This window comes from Rattus norvegicus, chromosome 1 (assembly GCF_021556685.1).
Source record: "Rattus norvegicus strain SHRSP/BbbUtx chromosome 1, alternate assembly SHRSP_T2T, whole genome shotgun sequence".
In the NCBI taxonomy this organism is placed as follows: Eukaryota; Metazoa; Chordata; class Mammalia; order Rodentia; family Muridae; genus Rattus; species Rattus norvegicus.
Window position 1 is genome coordinate 176,343,288 of NC_141534.1, and position 15,165 is coordinate 176,358,452.

At 41.3% G+C, this 15,165-nt stretch overlaps 1 protein-coding gene and 1 pseudogene across 7 annotated transcripts in view; both read right to left on the minus strand.

The window, feature by feature from the left end:
- Stk33 (serine/threonine kinase 33) overlaps nt 1-15,165 on the minus strand; it is a 179,627-nt gene that overhangs the window by 124,903 nt on the left and 39,559 nt on the right.
- On the minus strand, nt 9,283-10,514 carry LOC148007791 (large ribosomal subunit protein eL21 pseudogene; annotated as a pseudogene).

Below are 15,165 nucleotides of genomic sequence, written 5' to 3' on the forward strand. Positions count from 1 at the left end.
CCTGAAGGGATCTACCAGATAAACAGTTCTCTGCACCCAAATCCCGTGGGAGGGAGAGCTAAACCTTCAGAGAGGCAGACACGCCTGGAAAACCAGAAGAGAATGCACTCTGCACACATCTCTGACGCCAGAGGAAAACACCAAACGCCATCTGGAACCCTGGTGCACGGAAGCTCCCGGAAACGGTGGCGCAGATCTTCCTGGTTGCTGCCACCGCGGAGAGCTCATAAGCAACACCCCACAAGCAAACTTGAGCCTCGGGACCACAGGTAAGACCAACTTTTCTGCTGCAAGTGACCTTCCTGAAAGACACAGGCCCACAGGAACAGCTGAAGACCTGTAGATAGGAAAAACTACACACCCGAAAGCAGAACACTCTGTCCCCATAACTGGCTGAAAGAAAACAAGAAAACAGGTCTACAGCACTCCTGACACACAGGCTTATAGGACAGTCTAGCCACTGTCAGAAATAGCAGAACAAAGTAACACTAGAGATAATCTGATGGCGAGAGGCAAGCGCAGGAACCCAAGCAACAGAAACTAAGACTACATGGCATCATCAGAGCCTAATTCTCCCACCAAACCAAACACTGAATATCCAAACACACCAGAAAAGCAAGACCTAGATTTAAAATCATATTTGATCATGATGCTGGAGGACTTCAAGAAAGACGTGAAGAACTCCCTTAGAGAAACACAGGAAAACATTAATAAACAAGTAGAAGCCTACAGAGAGGAATCGCAAAAATCCCTGAAAGAATTCCAGGAAAACATAAATAAACAAGTAGAAGCCCATAGAGAGGAGACACAAAAATCCCTGAATGAATTCCAGGAAAACACAATCTAACAGTTAAAGGAATTAAAAATGGAAATAGAAGCAATCAGGAAAGAACACATGGAAACAACCCTGGATATAGAAAACCAAAAGAAGAGACAAGGAGCTGTAGATACGAGCTTCACCAACAGAATACAAGAGATGGAAGAGAGAATCTCAGAAGCAGAAGATTCCATAGAAATCATTGACTCAACTGTCAAAGATAATGTAAAGCAGAAAAAGCTACTGGTCCAAAACATACAGGAAATCCAGGACTCAAGGAGAAGATCAAACCTAAGGATAATAGGTATAGAAGAGAGTGAAGACTCCCAGCTCAAAGGACCAGTAAATATCTTCAACAAAATCATAAAAGAAAACTTCCCTAACCTAAAAAAAGAGATACCCATAGCCATACAAGAAGCCTACAGAACTCCAAATAGATTGGACCAGAAAAGAAACACCTCCCGTCACATAATAGTCAAAACACCAAACGCACAAAATAAAGAAGGAATATTAAAAGCAGTAAGGGAAAAAGGTCAAGTAAATATAAAGGCAGACCTATCAGAATTACACCAGACTTTTCGCCAGAAACTACGAAAGCCAGAAGATCCTGGACAGATGTCATACAGACCCTAAGAGAATACAAATGCCGGGGCTGGAGAGATGGCTCAGCGGTTAAGAGCACTGACTGACTGCCCTTCCTAAGTTCAATTCCCAGCAACCACATGGTGGCTCACAACCTGATGCCCTCTTCTGGCGTGTCTGAAGAGAACACAAATGCCAGCCCAAGTTACTGTATCCAGCAAAACTCTCAATTAACATAGATGGAAAAACCAAGATATTCCATGACAAAACCAAATTTACACAATATCTTTCTACAAATCCAGCACTACAAAGGATAATAAATGGTAAAGCCCAACATAAGGAGGCAAGCTATACCCTAGAAGAAGCAAGAAACTAATCGTCTTGGCAACAAAACAAAGAGAAGAAAAGCACACAAACATAACCTCATATCCAAATATGAATATAACAGGAAGCAATAGTCACTATTCCTTAATATCTCTCAACGTCAATGGCCTCAACTCCCCAATAAAAAGACATAGATTAACAAACTGGATACACAACGAGGACCCTGCATTCTGCTGCCTATAGGAAACACACCTCAGAGACAAAGACAGACACTACCTCAGAGTGAAAGGCTGGAAAACAACTTTCCAAGCAAATGGTCAAAAGAAGCAAGCTGGAGTAGCCATTCTAATATCAAATAAAATCAATTTTCAACTAAAATTCATCAAAAAAGATAAGGAAGAACACTTCATATTCATCAAAGGAAAAATCCACCAAGATGAACTCTCAATCCTAAATATCTATGCCCCAAATACAAGGGCACCTACATACGTAAAAGAAACCTTACTAAAGCTCAAAACACACATTGCACCTCACACAATAACAGTAGGAGATTTCAACACCCCACTCTCATCAATGGACAGATCATGGAAACAGAAATTAAACAGAGACGTAGACAAAGAGAAGTCATGAACCAAATGGACTTAACAGATATTTATAGAACATTCTATCCTAAAGCAAAAGGATATACCTTCTTCTCAGCTCCTCATGGTACTTTCTCCAAAACTGACCATATAATTGGTCAAAAAACGGGCCTCAACAAGTACAGAAAGATAGAAATAATCCCATGCGTGCTATTGGACCACCACGGCCTAAAACTGGTCTTCAATAACAATAAGGGAAGAATGCCCACATATACGTGGAAATTGAACAATGCTCTACTCAATGATAACCTGGTCAAGAAAGAAATAAAGAAAGAAATTAAAGACTTTTTAGAATTTAATGAAAATGAAGGTACAACATACCCAAACTTATGGGACACAATGAAAGCCGTGCTAAGAGGAAAACTCATAGCGCTGAGTGCCTGCAGAAAGAAACAGGAGAGAGCATATGTCAGCAGCTTGACAGCACACCTAAAAGTTCTAGAACAAAAAGAAGCAAACACACACAGGAGGAGTAGAAGGCAGGAAATAATCAAACTCAGAGCTGAAATCAACCAAGTAGAAACAAAATGGACCAGAGAAAGAATCAACAGAACCAAAAGTTGGTTCTTTGAGAAAATCAACAAGATAGATAAACCCTTAGCCAGACTAACGAGAGGACACAGAGAGTGTGTCCAAATTAACAAAATCAGAAATGAAAAGGGAGACATAACTCCAGATTCAGAGGAAATTCAAAAAATCAACAGATCTTACTACAAAAGCCTATATTCAACAAAACTTGAAAATCTGCAGGAAATGGACAATTTCCTAGACAGATACCAGGTACCGAAGTTAAATCAGGAACAGATAAACCAGTTAAACAACCCCATAACTCCAAAGGAAATAGAAGCAGTCATTAAAGGTCTTCCAACCAAAAAGAGCCCAGGTCCAGATGGGTTTAGTGCAGAATTCTATCAGACCTTCATAGAAGACTTCGTACCAATAGTCTCCAAACTATTCCACAAAATTGAAACAGATGGAGCACTACCGAATTCCTTCTATGAAGCCACAATTACTCTTATACCTAAACCACACAAAGACCCAACAAAGAAAGAGAACTTCAGACCAATTTCCCTTATGAATATCGACGCAAAAATACTCAATAAAATTCTGGCAAACCGAATCCAAGAGCACATCAAAACAATCATCCACCATGATCAAGTAGGCTTCATCCCAGGCATGCAGGGATGGTTTAGTATACGGAAAACCATCAACGTGATCCATTATATAAACAAACTGAAAGAACAAAACCACATGATCATTTCATTAGATGCTGAGAAAGCATTTGACAAAATTCAACACCCCTTCATGATAAAAGTCCTGGAAAGAATAGGAATTCAAGGCCCATACCTAAACATAGTAAAAGCCATATACAGCAAACCAGTTGCTAACATTAAACTAAATGTAGAAAAACTTGAAGCAATCCCACTAAAATCAGGGACTAGACAAGGCTGCCCACTCTCTCCCTACTTATTCAATATAGTTCTTGAAGTTCTAGCCAGAGCAATCAGACAACAAAAGGAGGTCAAGGGGATAGAGATCGGAAAACAAGAAGTCAAAATATCACTATTTGCAGATGATATGATAGTATATTTAAGTGATCCCAAAAGTTCCACCAGAGAACTACTAAAGCTGATAAACAACTTCAGCAAAGTGGCTGGGTATAAAATTAACTCAAATAAATCAGTAGCCTTCCTCTACACAAAAGAGAAACAAGCCGAGAAAGAAATTAGGGAAACGACACCCTTCATAATAGACCCAAATAATATAAAGTACCTCGGTGTGACTTTAACCAAGCAAGTAAAAGATCTGTACAATAAGAACTTCAAGACTCTGAAGAAAGAAATTGAAGAAGACCTCAGAAGATGGAAAGATCTCCCATGCTCATGGATTGGCAGGATTAATATAGTAAAAATGGCCATTTTACCAAAAGGGATCTACAGATTCAATGCAATCCCCATCAAAATACCAATCCAATTCTTCAAAGAGTTAGACAGAACAATTTGCAAATTCATCTGGAATAACAAAAAACCCAGGATAGCTAAAACTATCCTCAACAACAAAAGGACTTCAGGGGGAATCACTATCCCTGAACTCAAGTAGTATTACAGAGCAATAGTGATAAAAACTGCATGATATTGGTACAGAGACAGACAGATAGACCAATGGAACAGAATTGAAGACCCAGAAATGAACCCACACACCTATGGGCACTTGATTTTTGACAAAGGAGCCAAAACCATCAAATGGAAAAAAGATAGCATTTTCGGCAAATGGTGCTGGTTCAACTGGAGGTCAATATGTACAAGAGTGCAGATCGATCCATGCTTATCACCCTGTACAAAGCTTAAGTCCAAGTGGATCAAGGACCTCCACATCAAACCAGATACACTCAAACTAATAGAAGAAAAACTAGGGCAGCATCTCGAACACATGGGCACTGGAAAAAATTTCCTGAACAAAACACCAATGGCTTATGCTCTAAGATCAAGAATCAACAAATGGGATCTCATAAAACTGCAAAGCTTCTGTAAGGCAAAGGACACTGCGGTTAGGACAAAACGGCAACCAACAGATTGGGAAAAGATCTTTACCAATCCTACAACAGATAGAGGCCTTATATCAAAAATATACAAAGAACTCAAGAAGTTAGACCGCAGGGAAACAAATAACCCTATTAAAAAATGGGGTTCAGAGCTAAACAAAGAATTCACAGCTGAGGAATGCCGAATGGCTGAGAAACACCTAAAGAAATGTTCAACATCTTTAGTCATAAGGGAAATGCAAATCAAAACAACCCTGAGATTTCACCTCACACCAGTGAGAATGGCTAAGATCAAAAACTCAGGTGACAGCAGATGCTGGCGAGGATGTGGAGAAAGAGGAACACTCCTCCATTGTTGGTGGGATTGCAGACTGGTACAACCATTCTGGAAATCAGTCTGGAGGTTCCTCAGAAAATTGGACATTGAACTGCCTGAGGATCCAGCTATACCTCTCTTGGGCATATACCCAAAAGATGCCTCAACATAGAAAAGAGACACGTGCTCCACTATGTTCATCGCAGCCTTATTTATAATAGCCAGAAAATGGAAAGAACCCAGATGCCCTTCAACAGAGGAATGGATACAGAAAATGTGGTACATCTACACAATGGAATATTACTCAGCTATCAAAAACAACGGCTTTATGAAATTCGTAGGCAAATGGTTGGAACTGGAAAATATCATCCTGAGTGAGCTAACCCAATCACAGAAAGACATACATGGTATGCACTCATTGATAAGTGGCTATTAGCCCAAATGCTTGAATTACCCTAGATCCCTAGAACAAACGAAACTCAAGACGGATGATCAAAATGTGAATGCTTCACTCCTTCTTTAAATGAGGAAAAAGAATACCCTTGGCAGGGAAGGGAGAGGCAAAGATTAAAACAGAGACTGAAGGAACACCCATTCAGAGCCTGCCCCACATGTGGCCCATACATATACAGCCACCCAATTAGACAAGATGGATGAAGCAAAGAAGTGCAGGCCGACAGGAGCCGGATGTAGATCTCTCCTGAGAGACACAGCCAGAATACAGCAAATACAGAGGCGAATGCCAGCAGCAAACCACTGAACTGAGAATAGGTCCCCTATTGAAGGAATCAGAGAAAGAACTGGAAGAGCTTGAAGGGGCTCGAGACCCCAAAAATACAACAATGCCAAGCAACCAGAGCTTCCAGGGACTAAGCCACTACCTAAAGACTATACATGGACTGACCCTGGACTCTGACCCCATAGGTAGCAATGAATATCCTAGTAAGAGCACCATTGGAAGGGGAAGCCCTGGGTCCTGCTAAGACTGAACCCCCAGTGAACTAGTCTATGGGGGGAGGGCGGCAATGGGGGGAGGGTTGGGAGGGGAACACCCATATGGAAGGGGAGGGTGGAGGGGGGATGTTTGCCCGGAGACCGGGAAAGGGAATAACACTCGAAATGTATATAAGAAATACTCAAGTTAATAAAAAAAACTGTAAAAAAAAATGGGGTTCAGAGCTAAACAAACAATTCACAGCTGAGGAATGCCGAATGGCTGAGAAACACCTAAAGAAATGTTGAATTCTTTAGTCATAAGGGAAATGCAAATCAAAACAACCCTGAGATTTCACCTCACACCAGTGAGAATGGCTAAGATCAAAAACTCAGGGGACAACAGATGCTGGCGAGGATGTGGAGAAAGAGGAACACTCCTCCATTGTTGGTGGGATTGCAGACTGGTACAACCATTCTGGAAATCAGTCTGGAGGTTCCTCAGAAAATTGGACATTGAACTGCCTGAGGATCCAGCTATACCTCTCTTGGGCATATACCCAAAAGATGCCCTAACATATAAAAAAGACACGTGCTCCACTATGTTCATCGCAGCCTTATTTATAATAGCCAGAAGCTGGAAAGAACCCAGATGCCCTTCAACAGAGGAATGGATACAGAAAATGTGGTACATCTACACAATGGAATATTACTCAGCTATCAAAAACAATGACTTTATGAAATTCGTAGGCAAATGGTTGGAACTGGAAAATATCATCCTGAGTGAGCTAACCCAATCACAGAAAAACACACATGGTATGCACTCATTGATAAGTGGCTATTAGCCCAAATGCTTGAATTACCCTAGATGCCTAGAACAAATGAAACTCAAGACGGATGATCAAAATGTGAATGCTTCACTCCTTCTTTAAAAGGGGAACAAGAATACCCTTGGCAAGGAATAGAGAGGCAAAGATTAAAACAGACACAGAAGGAACGCCCATTCAGAGCCTGCCCCACATGTGGCCCATACATATACAGTCACCAAACTAGATAAGATGGATGAAGCAAGGAAGTGCAGGCCGACAGGAGCCGGATGTAGATCTCTCCTGAGAGACACAGCCAGAATACAGCAAATACATAGGCGAATGCCAGCAGCAAATCACTGAACTGAGAACGGGACCCCATTGAAGGAATCAGAGAAAGAACTGGAAGAGCTTGAAGGGGCTCGAGACCCCATATGAACAACAATGCCAACCAACCAGAGCTTCCAGGGACTAAGCCACTACCTAAAGTCTATACATGGACTGACCCTGGACTCTGACCTCATAGGTAGCAATGAATAGCCTAGTAAGAGCACCAGCAAAAGGGGAAGCCCTTGGTCCTGCCAAGACTGAACCCCCAGTGAATGTGATTGTTGGGAGAAGGGTGATAATGGAGGGAGGATGGGGAAGGGAAGTCCACATAGAAGGGGAGAGGGAGGAGTTAGGGGGATGTTGGCCTGGAAACCAGGAAGGGGAATAACAATCGAAATGTAAATAAGAAATACTCAAGTTAATAAAGATAAAAAAAAAGAAAATGTAAATGGGGCCTTATCATGGACATAAAGAGATTGATTATTACTTTCTTAAACCTTATCTTGTTGCCTCTTTATTATCCATTTATATAGATACATATCATATATACATGTATATAGAGAGCATTTCTATCTATATTACTATTACTTCTATTAATAAATGATCTGGTGTCTCTAGAAAAAAGAAAGAAAGAAACATACAAGGACCAGGTAGTGAGTTATTGGGCTTCGCTACAGTTGGAATCTAAAATGTCCTCCCACAAGCTCATGCTTTCATTGCTTACTCCTTGACTAGCAGAACTTGAGGTATAAAATCTTCTGGCTGTTGGAAATGGTCACTGGGGATGAATATTTGAACATCATACTCACTTCTGCACCTGCCCTAATTGTTTTCTGACTTCTAGTACACAACATGTGAACAAGACCACCTATGCTGACACCAGGCCTTTCCTTCTGCTATAATGGACTGAAATCACTCTGAAACGATGAGCCAAAATCAACCTTCTTCCATGAAAGTCAATATTCTAGTCATAGCAACACAATAAACAGTACAAACTTGCAATCATTACTCTTCCCCAACTTTTTTTTAAAGAAATCACCCTTCCAGATAAGTCCAAACTTGGGGTTCAAGTATATCTACAATCAAAAACAAAGCCTTTATGGATCTTCCCCTTTTCAGCTCCCAGAGCACTCACTAGGGAAACTGTCTGACCCAAGGAGACAGATGTGCACACACAGATGTGCCTATTGCCCCCAGGAGACTTAGCTGTAATCAGGTCCCTGCACTATTTGATACCATTTCTGATGAAATTTTAATACTCTAATCCTAACTAGAAAAGATAGTCAAGGGTAAATCAATGTTTTAGGCAAGACTCAAAAGTGAGAAAGAACAAGTCAAGTACAAGAAACAGATATTAACACAGAAAACACACCCAGGACTACACAACCATGGGTATCCTCTGGGATCTAAACAAGGCCCCATCATCCATGAAATAAAAACCACAATAAAAAATTTCTGAAACTAGAAAGACAACTTTAAATTTTCATTTAATTTTTAATTGACTTAAGAAACAACACAGTTATTAGACATTAAGTGATATTCAATATATGTATACATGCCATTCAAATCCACTTAAGTACATTTATCTCAGCCAGCATCCTTTCTTCTTGCTTCTTTGAAATATACAGCATATTATGACTAACTATAGCCACCCTCTGTGCCATGGACTACTGAAATTTACTTCTCTTACATGTAGTGAGCCCTGAAATTTAAGACTAGAAAGCTAAAGAGTTAGAAGATGAATTTCAAGAATAGAATAAATGACAAAAGATATAAAATGAGAGTGAATACATAAGAAAAGTTAAGGAATTGGTCCAGACTGTCTAACATTTACCTTACTAGAGTTGAAATAAACATAAAAAATGAGAAGGAAAAAATTAGGAAAAAAATAATACAACTAGACCTTCCTGAGTATAAAGAAAATGAATTTACAAATAGAAAAGACCCACAGATGTGATGGCATATTAATGAAAATGGGTACACATCAATAACTATTTATAGTTGTTGAAGACCTGGAAAAAAAGAGGTAAAAGTCACAAAATTAGGGAAGACACTGTCTTGTGCTCAGGTTGTGACTCAAGAGGAAACACAGCACACCAGCAATGAAGTGCCACTGCTTAACTTCTGTGCTAGAATCAAATCAAGCCTGACTACAGACTCAGTATCTCAACTCCATGTGTTTCTTCCTTACATTTCTCTGCGGAGACATTTGGAGGTCGTCTTCTTTTTTTTTTTTCCAGTCAGGGTCCTTTATTTCCTTTGTGTACATTAGGCCATAAATCCGTATGGCATGGGCTCCAGTAGATTAAGCTCCTTTCCTTAGTCCTCACAAAGTGGGCTTCTCTGGGTGGTGCAGGCTGACGCTTCAGCTGAACCCAGGTGCCCTTCTCTTTGGCTTCCTTTTTCTTCTGATCGTTGTCCTTCACCCGCTTCAGGAAGCTTCTCTGCTCTTCGAGTGCTCGATGTGCTCAATCTGCACATTGATCCTCTTGGCCAGAATCTTGTCTTTAACTTACTTGTTTACAATGATGCCCACAGCATGCTGGGTGACATTGTAGACTCTTCCGGTTTTGCCATGGTAACACTTTTGGGGTATTCCTTTTGAACAGTGCCCATTCCCTTGATGTCTACTGTGGGAGCCATATTGGATTTGGGCCTGGTTGCTTTGTCACTGCGTGGCACAAGAAGTTTACATTCACAGAATGTTGTCAGCCTGAACAAGACCCTTCTGGGTCTCCAACAAGGTTTGACCCCTGCTGAGCCCTGCCCTTGCATGTGGAAGCCTTTTGTCCCCAACTGGGAACAGTCTGGCCAGGTACTTCTCACCTGAGTCAGAATTAGGCTGGCCTTCCTGGTTATTTCCCTAATTTATTCAGGCCACATAGTCGGTCCTTTGTTACCGAAGTCTCAGCCAGGGTTCCCCACTGTGCTTGACAGATACCTGCTAAGTGGTGTTCTTTGGATATATAGTTTGGTCAATAAAGAAACCAGAAGCTCTCTTCCTCTTCTGTCTTGACACGAATAACCTGTGTGTGTGTGCTTCTTTCATCCCGCAGGCTTTCGCCCGATTCTCGGTACCGTGTCGGTGCTGGCGCCGACAGTCTACGATATCACCCTTCTTGTAGATTCGCATGTATGTGGCCAAAGGAACAACTCCATGTTTCCTAAAAGGCCTAGAGAACAAATACCGAGTATCTCTCCTCTTTCCTTTTATGATCGTCATTTTGGCGAGTTACTGGAGGATGGCCGCCGTAGCCGAAACTGGAGGTCTTCTTTTATTTCAAGTGTATTGTGAATTACTCACCAAAGCATTTTATCTTGACTTCCTAAAAATCACCATCAATAATTCCAACATCTATGTAATCAAGTATTGGTGTCTGGCACTGCTTTTTTTCATGGAACCTGAGTTTTCTTGACTTTTGGCACGATGAGTTACTTTCTATTGTATCCTGGATATTACTGTTTAGTGAGAAAGGTGGACAGGAAACTGATGAACATGTAGTCAATGATGGGGAGCTGATGAGTTAGGACAATTTTGTCTATTTGTTTAGGTTTTGTTAATTTTCAGGTTTTTTGATACAGGGTCTTCTGTAGCCCAGGCTGGCCTCAAAGTCACAATATACATTGAACTTTCCTCCTGTCTCTATCCCCCAAATGCTGGGATAATAGACATGTGCCACATGCCCTGTTTATGCAGTACTGTGGGTTGAACCTAGAATTTTGTTAGGCAAATACTTTATCAACTGAGCTGCATCCCAGGCCTCAGAGGTAGTTTTAATGAATTAAAAAAGTACATGTGTATACATTATATGTTTAATGTTTACATATTAAGGTAAATAAAGTCAATAATAGACATGCAATTGGTGAATTAGGTATAGTTTTTATAAGTAACATATATCATATATAAGGAATATACATATTAGTACAATAATGACAAAAGTAATAGTAAAAAATTGTTTCCGACGAGCCAGGCAGTGCAATAAGAGTACCGTATGTGTTAACTAACTCGAGAAATCAATCCTATGATGTAGACACTATAATTATCTGAATTTTACAAATAAAACTTTGCCAATATCACACAACCAAAGGGCAAACATCAGTAGTTCTAGATTACGAGCCCAAATAATCTGCTCTGAAATCCATGCTCTTGAAATTGGTACGTCATAAAGTCTGAAGGCATTTACCACTTGTTTCCCTGCTCACAGCCATAATAAGTAAGGGTGAATCTTCTCATTTTAGTATAGTCATAAGTATGGACGATATTGTGGCAACCAACCAAAGAAAACAGCTAAAAACAGACATTTTTCTAGAAAGCTGGCAGTTTCCCATAAATGGGCAATGCAACTGCCCATTTTTACAAATGGGCAGCCTGATATGTTTCCTCCCACAGCAGTTTCTGCTGCCCAAAATAGAGAGTGAGAGAACGAGTGAGTGAGTGGACACACGTTTACCTGTCTCTGCAGACTTTAAAAGAGGAACAATGTCTACTCCTTATAAAGATACCAAGAGGGTGAGCAGAGAGCACGAACCTTTCAGGAAGAGTTCCTCAAGCATCGAGGCTCAGGAGTTTGCTGTCTCAGATAATCTCCAGCCTGTGAAGCACCGGTATCTGGTCAAGTAACTATCTGACCACAGCACAACACCTAAGCCCTGAGAAGGAAACAGTCGAGTACGACTATGCTGATGGATAAATGGGTGTGCTTGCTAAGGGACTCTTCTCCCTCCATATATAAATATAGCCAGGATGCATCAGGTCTAGCCAGAAGAATTTTACTACTCAATGATTTAGTTTACAGAAAGGCCTTGAGGGGAAAAAAACAGAAATGACATCTGAACAAATAAAATTTTAGATAGCTTGGCTAATAATACAAATGTGAATCCACGTAAAAGTTCAGCCCACCCAGCCCTTCCCATAGAGACTGGCACTGCTATCAAGCCCAGCTCCTTAGGCATGATAGGAGCCTCCTGGCATCATACCATGTCTCAGGGCTGGTTCTCTCAACAGAGGTGATGGGCTCTCTGGCAAGGCCCTGAGTATCACTTGAGTGACAGTGTAAGTGAACAAATGTGGAAATTAAAAACAGACCTGCAGTCTCGTGGTGACTCATGTTGATACTGAGCATCAGAAACCTGAGCATCAGGTAGTAAGACTACAGAGTGAGAGCCTGTCTCAAACAAATACACAGATCAAAACAAACAAACAAAAAAACAAAAAAAAAAAAAAAACTACTGGCCTGGAAACTCACTTCAAACACAAACTCAGCAAAAACAGGTTACACCCCAAAACAAGAGCCTTTTCGCTGCCAGGCTAAAGCAGTGGAGCACCCCAAATCAACAACAGCAGTAAGAGTAAGCTTTGGTAATTTTCCTATAAGACAGCAAGAACTTTGGATAGTATACTCATAATCACTTCTTAATTCTATTTCATTTTGTTTTGAGATAGGGTCTCACTGTGACATATACCCCTGACTGGGGTTATGAGTTAGGGTGTATTATAGCCTTAGCAGTTTCCTCACGTGGCAGTTCAATGCCAGCAAAAGTCACATATATGGCTGTATGCTAGAAGAGGGGGTCAGATTCTATTACACATGGTTGTGAGCCACCATGTGGTCACTGGTCACTTAGGGCCTCTGGAAGAGCAGCTAGTATTAAAACAGACTTGTGGGGCTGGAGACATGGCTCAGCAGTTCAGAGCACTAGCTGCTCTTCCAGAGGTCCTAAACAGAACACTCATATACATAAAATACAATTAATTTTTAAAAGACAGACATGTGACTTTGCTGGCATTGTACTGCCATGTAAAGGAAACTGCTAAAGTTATAATATGACCTAACTCATGACTACAGTGATATCTAATCACATGCCAATTAAAAGTTAAAATTAATAAATAATATTTGATGTATCATCCTTCCATGAACCTTACACTAAAAGAGTATATGATTAATTTAGGTTCTAACATTTTACAGTAGAAAAAAGATAAATCCCCTAAGGAATTCAATTCTGTTATTACACCTTTAAGATATTAATTGGATTAAATTGTATTGATTACTTTAAAATGTGTACATTTTCAATGAGCACACTATTTGTATTTTTCCTTTTATTGGATTTTTCTTTATTTACATTTCAAATGTTATCCCCTTTCCCGGTTTCCCCTCAGGCAACCAACTCCCTATCCCGTCCTCCCTCCCCCTGCTTCTATGAGGGAGCTCCCTCACCCACCCACCCACCCCCTCCCCCTGCTTCTATGAGGGTGCTCCCTCACCCACCACCAACTCCCTCCCCCTGCTTCTATGAGGTGCTCCCTCACCCACCCACCAACTCCCTCCCCCTGCCTCTATGAGGGTGCTCCCTCACCCACCCACCAACTCCCTACCCCTGCTTCTATGAGGTGCTCCCTCACCCTCCCACCAACTCCCTCCCCCTCCCTGCCCTGGCATTCCCTGGGACATCAAGCCTTCACAGGACCAAGGGCCTCTCCTCCCATTGATGCCTGACAAGACCATCCTCTATGTGACTGGAGCCATGGGTTGCTCCATGTGTACTCTTTGGTTTAGTCCCTGGGAGCTCTGGACTGTCTAGTTGGTTGATATTGTTGTTCTTTCTATGGGGTTGCAAACCCCTTCAGCTCCTTCAGCCTTTCTCTAACTCCTCCAATGGGGACCCCATTCTCAGTCCAATGATTGGCTGCAAGCATCTGCCTCTGTATCTGTCAGGCTCTGGTTGAGCCTCTCAGGTGACAGCTATATCAGGCTCCTGTCAGCATGTACTTCTTGGCATACACAATAGTGTCTGGATTTGGTGACTGTATGTGGGCTAGATCCCCAGGTGGGGCAATCTCTGGATGGCCTTCTCTTCAGTCTCTGCTCCGCATTTTGCCTCCATATTTCCTCCTGTGAGTATTTTGTTCCCCTTCTAAGAAGGACTGAAGTATCCACACTTTGGTCTTCCTTTGTCTTGAGCCATGAGCTTTATGTGGCCTGTAAGAGCACACTATTTTTAAATTAACCCAATTTACTAAGGAAACAACAAAGTAGACTTTCATCACTGCCTTTACATAGCAGTGTATGGGTGTGCCCTTTGCATGTATGAATGGATGCATGTGGGGGGGTAGGGTGTATGTGGGAGGGGTGTGTGTGTGTGTGTGTGTGTATTTCATGTGCAACCATGAACATATGTGTCTGTGTTTATGTGATGTCAGAGGGCAACTTTAGTGTCATTCCTTGGGTACAGTCCACCTTTTGTTTCAAACAGGGTTTTTCACTGGCTTGGAATTTTGCCTTGTAGGCTACACTAGCCTAGCCAGCAAGCTGCAGGGATGTGCTTCATTTCCACCTCCCACCACTCCACCATGCCCAGCTTTTTATATAGGTTCTGGAGACCCGAACTCAGGTCTGCACATTTGCAAAGCAAGCACTTACTGAGGCATCTCCCTAACTCCAGCTATAAACACAGTCCTGGGTTTCTGGACTCAGTGTTTGGATGCAGTAGCATACCTTGTGCTTTATCTGTTAAAGCAAGATAACTCCATACCTCTTAACTAGGGAGAGATTCAGTTCACCTGAACCATAGTTTTATACAAAAGAAATTTCCTAACACAGAGAACCTAACAAGTACTCCTAATCAGAAAATCTTCAGCAGCTCTAAGGGAACCCAATGAAAGACACCGTTGTGTGCAGCATAAGAAACTCCTTATGAAATAGCTTTTCCCGCCAGCCGAGTGTGTTTCATGCATATCGTTATATCATCAGATACTTTCAACTTAGAAACACACAATTCTAAGTCCTAAGTCAGCTGCTATTTTACTTTTCATTTGTTTCAAATGTTTCACAACTAAAGTCTGTGATATTACAAACCCCTTCAACAAACTTACATAG